At 48.2% G+C, this 10,745-nt stretch overlaps 1 long non-coding RNA gene across 1 annotated transcript; it reads right to left on the reverse strand.

Moving 5' to 3' along the window:
- Positions 1-3,435: 3,435 nt before the first annotated feature.
- Positions 3,436-6,028, reverse strand: LOC140701863 (uncharacterized). Its single transcript, XR_012080851.2, has 3 exons — positions 5,952-6,028; positions 5,240-5,381; positions 3,436-4,257 (listed from the first exon to the last, which is right to left on the reverse strand). It is a non-coding gene; the product is annotated as an uncharacterized LOC140701863 (long non-coding RNA).
- Positions 6,029-10,745: the final 4,717 nt, after the last annotated feature.

The raw sequence follows: 10,745 nt of genomic DNA on the forward strand, positions 1-10,745 counted from the left end.
GAAGAGAAATCACCACTTCTGTTCAGGAAAGCCCACGGAAGGGATTTCCTTGACAACCAATCACTCAAGACGGGTAGAGGATATACGACGCCTAAGCCAAGATGAAAGGCGCCTAAGGATGCACCACGCCACCGAAGTGAAACAATGCAAAGTCTGATAGTTTCCTTCAACAAGAAGAGAAATTACTTCTTCGCTTCAAGAAAGCCATGACAGTCATTTCCTAGAAATCCAATCACACATAACGGGTAAAGGAAATCCTTTTCGTAATGAAAATCGCACTACGAACCCAGCCCCCCCAATTATGACGAAGCCAAGCCTGATGTTGTCTTTGAACAGAAGAGAAATCACCACTTCTGTTCAGGAAAGCCCACGGAAGGGATTTCCTTGACAACCAATCACTCAAGACGGGTAGAGGATATACGACGCCTAATCCAAGATGAAAGGCGCCTAAGGACACACCACGCCACCGAAGTGAAACAATGCAAAGTCTGATAGTTTCCTTCAACAAGAAGAGAAATTACTTCTTCGCTTCAAGAAAGCCATGACAGTCATTTCCTAGAAATCCAATCACACAGGACGGGTAAAGGAAATCCTTTTCGTAATGAAAATCGCACTACGAACCCAGCCCCCCCAATTACGACGAAGCCAAGCCTGATGTTGTCTTTGAACAGAAGAGAAATCACCACTTCTGTTCAGGAAAGCCCACGGAAGGGATTTCCTTGACAACCAATCACTCAAGACGGGTAGAGGATATACGACGCCTAATCCAAGATGAAAGGCGCCTAAGGACGCACCACGCCACCGAAGTGAAACAATGCAATGACTGAGAGTTTCCTTCAACAAGAAGAGAAATTACTTCTTCTCTTAAAGAAAGCCATGAAAGTCATTTCCTAGAACTCCAATCACACAGGACGGGTAAAGAAAATCCTTTTCGTAATGAAAATCGCACTACGAACCCAGCCCCCCCGTTACGACGAAGCCAAGCCTGATGTTGTCTTTGAACAGAAGAGAAATCACCACTTCTGTTCAGGAAAGCCCACGGAAGGGATTTCCTTGACAACCAATCACTCAAGACGGGTAGAGGAAATACGTCGCCTAATCCAAGATGAAAGGCGCCTAAGGACGCACCACGCCACCGAAGTGAAACAATGCAATGACTGAGAGTTTTCTTCAACAAGAAGAGAAATTACTTCTTCTCTTCAAGAAAGCCATGAAAGTCATTTCCTAGAACTCCAATCACACATAACGGGTAAAGGAAATCTTTTTCGTAATGAAAATCGCACTACGAACCCAGCCCCCCCAATTACGACGAAGCCAAGCCTGATGTTGCCTTTGAACAGAAGAGAAATCACCACTTCTGTTCAGGAAAGCCCACGGAAGGGATTTCCTTGACAACCAATCACTCAAGACGGGTAGAGGAAATACGTCGCCTAATCCAAGATGAAAGGCGCCTAAGGACGCACCACGCCACCGAAGTGAAACAATGCAAAGTCTGATAGTTTCCTTCAACAAGAAGAGAAATTACTTCTTCGCTTCAAGAAAGCCATGACAGTCATTTCCTAGAAATCCAATCACACAGGACGGGTAAAGGAAATCCTTTTCATAATGAAAATCGCACTACGAACCCAGCCCCCCCAATTACGACGAAGCCAAGCCTGATGTTGTCTTTGAACAGAAGAGAAATCACCACTTCTGTTCAGGAAAGCCCACGGAAGGGATTTCCTTGACAACCAATCACTCAAGACGGGTAGAGGATATACGACGCCTAATCCAAGATGAAAGGCGCCTAAGGACGCACCACGCCACCGAAGTGAAACAATGCAACGACTGAGAGTTTCCTTCAACAAGAAGAGAAATTACTTCTTCTCTTCAAGAAAGCCATGAAAGTCATTTCCTAGAACTCCAATCACACAGGACGGGTAAAGAAAATCCTTTTCGTAATGAAAATCGCACTACGAACCCAGCCCCCCCGTTACGACGAAGCCAAGCCTGATGTTGTCTTTGGACAGAAGAGAAATCACCACTTCTGTTCAGGAAAGCCCACGGAAGGGATTTCCTTGACAACCAATCACTCAAGACGGGTAGAGGAAATACGTCGCCTAATCCAAGGTGAAAGGCGCCTAAGGACGCACCACATCCCCAAATTTAAACAATGCAAAAACTTGCCAGAACGAACCCTTCTTCAAAATGCGACGATGCCAAGCCTGCTACGACCATGGAGCAGAAGAGAAACTAACAATTCTCAAATGCTTAAGTGCTCTGCTTGACACCCTCCCTCCAATGGCGGGTAGAAGGAGCTCTCCTGCCTGAAGATTAGAACTTCAGCCAGCAGCAGCACGAGACGATGCCAAGCCTGCCTATATGCCGCTAAGGGAAGAGAAACCAATGCTTCCCTTCCTGAAAAAATTGAATACCAAGATTATCTTAACACCCACCCACGAGACGGGTCCATGAAATATTTCTCCTGTCTCAGCTTTAAAACAGCACCGCTCTCTAAAAGGTGAAGACGAAAGCCTGCTGAATTCACAATAACACGGGAGAAACTATCGCTTCCCATCAGCCAAGGAAATAAGCAGCCTTTGCATTGTCTCATTTCAGGAAGTGCCACTGATGGGTCAATTTTAATATTGGGGTAGGGGACATGTTTCTCAGCCCCTACCTGGGTGGATGTCAAGGAAATGCTTTCCATGGTCTTCCCTGAAGAGGATTCAGTCAGTTGTTAAGAGTCTCTCTTGGGGTAGAGAGAAGAAAACAACTCTGATGGGGTCGTTTGTAGCTTCTGGGAATAGCTGATTTGAACTTTGGGGTGCAGCACACTATTTTAAGCAGAAGCGTGCATTAAATGGGTAGAAACACACCCATAAAAAGACTGTTTCTCTTTCCCCTTATATACCGAAGAAAATAACATCCCTTTCTTCTCATTCATCTCTATTATGCAAATAAACCCCTCTTGCCCATCCCTCTCCACTCCCAGGACCACCCCTTTCCTTTCACAAACCCTCCCGCAATGCCCCCTCTGCTCCCCGCTGCGTGCCCTGCCTACCACAAATCCCCCTTCACCCTCAACGCTCTTCTCTCTCCTCCCCTCAAGCCCCCTCTATCCCCACCCTGCCTTTCTGGCCCAACCCAAGCATGGTCCCTCCCACCCGCCCCGCTCTCTTGTCAGTCCCTCCTCGACGCATCTCATCTAAAGCCCATGGCTTTGCCTGCCCACCTCAAGTGCATTTCTGCCCCCTCCCCTCGCCTCCCCTCCCCCTCCCCTCCCCTCCCCTCCCCTCCCCTCCCCTCCCCTCATTCCCTCCTCGACGCGAGCCCTGTCTATCTCCCCATATTTTTCTGGCCACCATGAGCGTGGTTCCCCACCCCCCATTCTGCAGTCATTCCCTCCATGTCCCAAGCCCTGTCCATTTCCTCCCCCCGCCCCACAAGTTTGCTTCTCTCCCCCACCCCCCAAGGAAGTTCTGTCATTCCGTGGTTGCCACACCATCTGTCTTTCCCCTCTCAGGTCATTTCCTCCCCAACACACATCCCTTCCTGATGCCAGCTGTGTTCTATTGTTTTTCTTTTGCTATCAAGGGTGCCAACTCAAGTCTCTCATAAGGAGGCATTTTCCCCTCGTTTTGCCAATGGTCGTTGGCCACAGGTTGAAAGAAAAAAGAATGGCTGGACTATGTTTCAAGTTCAGGTTTGGCAAATATAGCACTTCCACATGGTCTAGTGTGGAAACGCTCCCCTCCAGGTCACTAGCTGATGTCTGTTCTTCAGCGCAGAGTACACTCTCCTGGCATAGTGAGAGCGGCTCCTGACGGAGAGGGGTGACTCACCCATTCTGCCTATTTTCCCTTAGAGTTAGAGCGTAACTTCAAACGATTTCTCCGGCCTATCCTGAGTGGCCATGAGGTAACTAGTGTCCCATCTGAATTCTGTCAATAATCTGTAAGCTTGTTAAGGTTCATAAAAGGGAGTTCTCAGGGCCTTGCCTAAGGAATTCCGCTGGCAGACATCTACATGTCCACTGACTTCTTGCTTCTCTCTAAAGTGAATTGCTTTCTCTTTGTTCTGTGATCACCTAAACCTTCAGTCTTTGTTTCTTGATCACTATAGTCTAGGATCTCTCTCAGGAGTGAGACGTTTCCACAAATGCAGAAGCCACTTTGTTTTATATGCCGTCACTCCAGTTCTTTCAACCAAGAGTTCACCTGCTTGCACTTGATGGGTCACTGAGCTTTCTAATGCAATGTGCACATCTCCGATGTTCTGCAGGGAGAAAAGAAGACAAAATTGCAATGGTCAGAACACTGATTTTTTTCCAGGAATAAGTACTTTTGTACTGAAATACTTCTGCTGCAAGTTCACAAAAGCATTAAAGGCAACACATCTGCATTGTTAGAGTTTGCATTTGGAAACACAGCTCTAAGCAGAAAAACACACTGGAGGCACTAGAACCCTGACATTTCCATCCATGAAAAATCAGTCAAGAATATTAGAATGAGATATGTAGAATAGAAATTAAAAATCTGGTACAGAAGATCTTTCTTCTTTACATAACGAAAAAACTGTCAGAGGAGAATAGTGTAAATGTGGGAAAATGCACCTTTATTTTGGCCATTTGGCAATCCTGAATCAACTGTATGCTTTGATCTTAACTCCCGAAACTCTCTCATTTACTCTTTTTGTCTGCTGTTTTTATTTTTTTTTTATTCTGAAGTAACCTAAGTGATGCCGCGTATGCTCTCCTAATCTTTGATACTTACATGGATGAACATGAGTTTTCACCTATTCATAACCATGTTCTCAACCACTGCGTTACAGTTCTCAACATCAGGTGGAGAACTTTCAAAAAGAATTTACAATGTCATAACATTGCCCAATCCTACGTTTCTTTATCTCTGTAAAGGCGGCTCAGATGCATCCTTTCTCTGAACCTGAAAAGTCGCTTGCACTCTTAGAGAGGCATTTGGCAGGCACATCTGGTTTGCTATGAATGGAAAAGGCCTTGCGACACACGTCCCTTAATAGCTCCTGGACAGACTCTGAAGACAGTCCAATTCCAACCAGCTTTTAATGACGTACTGTACAAGAACAGATTTACCTTTGCCACTGTTTTAATGATACTTTGCCCACTACTGATTTTATTTTAATTTTTTTAAAAAAATGCTGTACATCTGTTTATTTTACGTGCCTTAAATAAGTTTCTTTAAAAAGAAGAAGAAAAGAAATACTTCCTTCTAAGGTTTACCTGACTTATTCAACAGTTTTCAGTCAAGAGTTTTCATTTCAACCAGACAATCATAGCATTTGGCATCCCGTTTCTGCCATGTTTCTTCCTTGCTACTCATTATGCTCATTCGACCATCGGCGCACAGACATACTTCAAAAGTCTGAAAACACAACGCACACCAAATAAACCAAAATGACAATGCAGCAGCTGACAAGACATAACATGCAAAACAATAAGTACACCGTTAACATAACAACATATATCTTCATGTATTGCTTCATATGGACAATATGAAATGGAGGGGGGGGAATGTACCTCTTAACACCTAAAACTGAAAAGGAAAGCAGTCAAAAACTGTGCAATCTTTTCCTTATCATAACTTAGATGAAGGGGTTTTATCCCCACCCAGATACTTAAGATCAATAAGCCCTGCAGAAATGATCAGTTTAGAAGAGACTCTACAAGGGTGACTCCCATCCCCAGTGCCCCCCCCAAGCAACCTGGGACCTTTGAAGGGAAAAAGAGACAGACAGAAAGAGGTGGCAGGCAACAAGGCAGCCCCTGGGCTGGCATTTTCTTCCACCACCCCCTCCCCACTCCTGGTCTTTGGCAAACTGCGGACTGCTCCGACGCTGGGGTAATGAAACAAGAACCTACGCTGACTGGGGCCAGGAGCCCAGCCCTCGGTCCAAAGGGTCACCACCCTCTCCCACCAGGCCCAGTGACCTACCTGCCTTGCCTCGCCCTGCCAGCTGCCGATGCCCCTTCTGCCAGAGCACGCCAGGCCGGGGGATGCCAGAGGGTTGCTCAGCAACAGGCTTGACCCCTGCCTCAGGGCGGAGCAGCGCCGGCCTTTGCAGGAATCCTCCCAGGGCAATTTGGTCGGTGAGAGAGCGGAGGACGAGGCTTTCCCTTTGCTAGGCGGGGCTTGCAGGCCCTTCACGAAAGAGGCTGTGGGGCAGAGAAGGGCCTTGGCCTCTGCCTTGGGGGGACACATCCAGTTGCCATAGGCAGCAGCTCTGGTAAAGCGCCCTGTCCACACCTCACTCTACCTTGGAAGAGGAAAAGCAGACAGAGAAAGAGAGACACCATCAACCTTGAGAACCAGGGAAGGCATGGCTAGAGAAAGAGAGAGGGAGACAGAAAACTGCTCTGCTGCCACCTACAACTCAGACTAAGCCTTGCATGCAGAGAGAGTCAAAGGCCCTTTTATTGCACCGGCTAGGAATGCCCCCAATGGATGCGAGGCAAAAGCAAGGCCATGAAAAGGGCCCACCAGAAATAAAGGAAACTGAACAAGTCTTCTGCCTAATCAATACTCAAAGACCTAACAGCAAAGTCAACACCGTTCTGGGGAAATGCATTCCCCAGAGTAACCCAGCTTAATTGTTTTCTTTCCCTAGACTCTTCCAGGTTCACTATTAGTGAAGTGGGAAGCCTCTTACAGAGAGGATGCACTGACCACTTTAGTCAGACTTTGAGGCAGGGTGATGCAAAAGCACATCCAGGCTCAAAAGCAACCTTAAGGACAAAACCTAGTCTGAGATTTAGGCAGCTAAGAGCTGTTCCCACCAAAAACAATAACAGCTTCTTACCTCTCAGCTCTCCCCACAGAGTAACAAGGTTCCAGTGCTCAAGCAGAGTTCCTCATAACAGCAAGCTGGAGGACATATTACAGCCAGAATAAAGCTGCTGCCCAGAACTGCTGAGCTCAGCCATTCCCTCTGGCTGGCCTTATATCCCATCTCCCTCCATCAGAGCCTGCAGCCTTTCCAACCAATCAGGTGCCGTTCTTTCTGAAGCCAACTAATTGGTAACTCCTGGAAGTGTAGCTCCTGAGGACAGCAGGTGTGCCTATTTAGCCCACCAAGGGAAGCCAAAAAATATCCTCCCCAGTTTCCAGGCCTATAGATAGCATTCTTCACAGCCAGGATGGCTCTCTCATTGCCTGAGCCTTCTTTCTCTCTTCTCCACTCTTTTTGTAGCTGGGAAATGAATAAGACATCCAAAATATATAAACAGGTAGCTGTTAGCTATAAGTGTGCTAAACATGTAGGTACACTTGAATTCATACAAAATGCATTTGTGACTGTTCGTGATTTCTGAGCTCAAAATAAACTGCGTTTTTGCTCCAAGAAACTCTCTGGTCTTTCCTCTGCCATGTTTTCTGAGCGGTGGTTAGAGTGGCAGCTTTCCTGGTACCAAAACTAGGCATCTCTGAGTCAGGGAGAGGGACTGAATATTAAACTCTTTTGAACTCCCCCACTGCTGGCACGAGGGAGGCAAGGGTCTCTCTGAAGACAGGCAGACGACGGTGTGGTGATGCGCTTCACACGCCCTCTGGCCGAACGCAGTCTTTTGGACTGATGGGTTTCGAGACGCTTCTCCAGCAGAATCCTGGTTCTGTCCCCTTTGGGGAGACGCTTCCTGAAGCGAAGAGCATTTGGTCCCCATCGGAGGAGGGGGTTTGGGGAGCCCAGCCTCCAGTAATGCCCGGGGAACTTTCACCTATGTGAATGGCACTATGCCTGGATCGGATCATGATGCCCAGGTGCTGGAGGCATCTGGTCTGCTTCCTTTGGTAGAGAGCTGGCCTGCCGCCTGAGGTTGGTGGCTGGGTAAGTTTAATGTGTGGCAAATGGGAGGGAACAGGGAGGACTCATACAGATGCTGACGACTATGTTTCCCCCACTCCAGCTGATTGGGGCTATCCTCTCCGGCCATTCCTGCGGACAACGTATCCTAAGGACCTCCCTGGATGCACCAGCCCCTATAATGAAGCACACAGGAAAACCAGTATGGTGACAGAATGAGCGACCCTTTGGGATGGGGAAAACGTGTTTCTGTTGTTTGCGGCACGTACAGTGTCGCTTGCTGTGTAAATCAGAAAAGGTGTCAAAGACCTTGCTAGTGTGTGCTGTGCTACATAACTTCCCCCCCAGATCCCCCCAGATGTGGGGGCTCTTATAGCCATGACGCCCCATGTGTGCTTTGAATTCGATGGGAGAAACATCCCAGGGCCAGGATCCACAGGGGGCACAGTTGCAGGACGACATTACCCATGCCTACTTTGGGCCACGAGGCAAGCAAGCTGCTGCAGGATGTGATCCGTCTTGCCTTCTCCCCACTTTTTTGGAACTGCGGAGCTGTCTTTCACATTCCCAAGCATTTCCCAAGGATTCTCCTGCTGAAACCCACCCCCTTGCTCCTAGCTACCTCCCTAGATGCCATGCCACCCTCCTTCCGTGGGATGGCCTCGTCTTATTCCCTTTCCCCTCCTTTCTAACTCGTCATCAGTGGCAACTATAGCAACCAGAGCTGTGCAGAGTTGTACTTTGGGCAACCATTCCTAGGCTGGCATGTTAGGGATCACAGGGGCTCTCGTCCCTCTGACACAACTCTACACAGCTCAGGGTCTGACCTTTCACTGTCCATCTTCCTGTCTTCTTTTCTGGTTGGGTAATGTTTAGGGACTTAACTTGGGCTCTTTTCCCCATGATTGGGCAGCCGGTTTGGCTCCCACCCACTTCCTCCGCCTCCTGGCTCATGATTGGGGGGCTGCGTGGATCCATCCAACCCTAATCCTCTCCACCCTCAGCCTCCTGGTTAATTTCTGGGAGGGTTGTTTGGGTCCCTTAGAGTAGCATTCTGCCCACCTCAGCCACCTGGGTCATTATTGGACAGCCGGCACAAGCCTCACCCACTCTCAACCTTGTTCCTAGAGCTCATGATGGGTGGATGGGGCCCTCTGCATTTGTTTTCACTCCCCACCCCATGTTAAAGGCAAGCCATGGGTTTCTTCCATCCTTCCCCTGACATTATGATGGAAATTGGAGTTTATGTTCCTTCCATTTTCCTGCCACATCATCCCCTAGGAGAAAGACCTTGAGCCTACTTGTGCAATCATGTAATTACAAGAATAAACAAACAACACGTTGTAGGTGGCATTTTATTGAGCAGGTTCAAAGAAATGGTGCTTAGAATATAGTGTGCCTTGGCACTGGCATTTTGCCTCAGAAGCACCCTTGTATCTTCGACAAAGAGAAAACAGACAGAGAGACAGACAGACAGCAGAGAGACTTGTGCAGAGAGCCTTCGTGTAGATGTGCTGCACCTGACCCATAGCTGTCTGACCATACCATTGCCAGGGTCCAGGTGCAAGGCTCAGGCAGTGCTTAGTGAAATGGCTGTGGTCATGCACAGCTGAGTGGTTTGGGAGCTGCACCTGTAGCACAGCTACCTTTATAAAAAAGAGAGATGGGGGGACAACAGTCAAAGCCCTAGCCTAGTATGGAAAGGAGAGGGCAGCAGGCCATTGCTTCTTTTGAAGTCGTAGAGCACTGGACATGGCGGTGCTGTTGGGAGGTAGCTAAAGAGGGCACCAAGGGGGCATGGACTGACCTGGCTCATGGGCTTTGCAGTCTCCCTGAAGTCTATTGTTCGCATGCAGAGTTTCAGCTTTCTCACAACAACTTCACTTCAGCCCTAGAAGACACAGGCAGGAGAAGTCAAGTCTTATTTCTTGCTAGTAAGAAGTACTCTCATGAGGAAAGCAAGACTGACATTTCATGGCTTTCCTCCCTTCACTTAACTGGGTTTTCTTTTCTAGAAGCTGGAAGCCCCAAGGTTCGGGGTGTTTGTTTCTTGCAGCTGTATTCCTGGATGGCTCTACCTGTTAGGCTACGAGGCAGACAGATTAGCGGCTCTACCTGTTAGGACAGTGGTCCCCAACCTTGGGCCTCCAGATATTCTTGGACTACAACTTCCAGAAGCCTTCATCATCACCTCTGCTGGTCAGGATTTCTGGGGGTTGAAATCTCTACCTGTTAGGATACGAGGCAGGATGCGAGGCAGACAGATGTTAGAGAAGAGAACTTACACGCTTTGGAGTGGGTCTGTTGTGTCTGTTGTGTTGCAAAGTGCCATTTCCCAGAGTGAGCTGCCACCACCACCACGACTCAAGTGTCTCCTCGTGAGTCCAAAGTGAGTATGCTGCAAAGCCAGAGAGAAAGAGTCCCTTGGCCCGTACGTTGTCATCTGAGTGAGGGGTATATATACCGGTGGTGGTGTACTGTATCTTAATGTCAGCCGAGTCTGTCTCCCTGAGAGGTGGGAGGACTGGGGCCTTAATTATGTTGGGAGCTCCCATTGGTTTCCATGTGCTGGAGATTACTTTGGAGTATTTTTTTTCCTGGCCTGACATGTGCCAGCATAAGGGTGAGGAGTTTGAGTTTGGTGTAACTCAGCTCCTCCCCTCCCCCTCCCTTTCTCCTCTGCTTCCCCTCCCCCTTTTGGCCCTTCTCCCCACTGATCAGACGGCGGCGGATCAGACAGCCGGCACAGAGGGTTAGGCCAGCCTCAGGGGGCTAGGCCAGCAGAAGGATAGTTGTCCTGGCAAAAGGGACTTAGGCCCAATCCAAACCTTCTACAGCAAGCCTATATGGGATTTTGGATTCTGCCCTAAATTGGTGCGTTAATCTTATTTTGATATTGTAATTGTCTACTGATAGCACAATAAAGATTT

The sequence above is a fragment of the Pogona vitticeps genome, chromosome 4 (genome assembly GCF_051106095.1).
Source record: "Pogona vitticeps strain Pit_001003342236 chromosome 4, PviZW2.1, whole genome shotgun sequence".
NCBI lineage: Eukaryota > Metazoa > Chordata > Lepidosauria > Squamata > Agamidae > Pogona > Pogona vitticeps.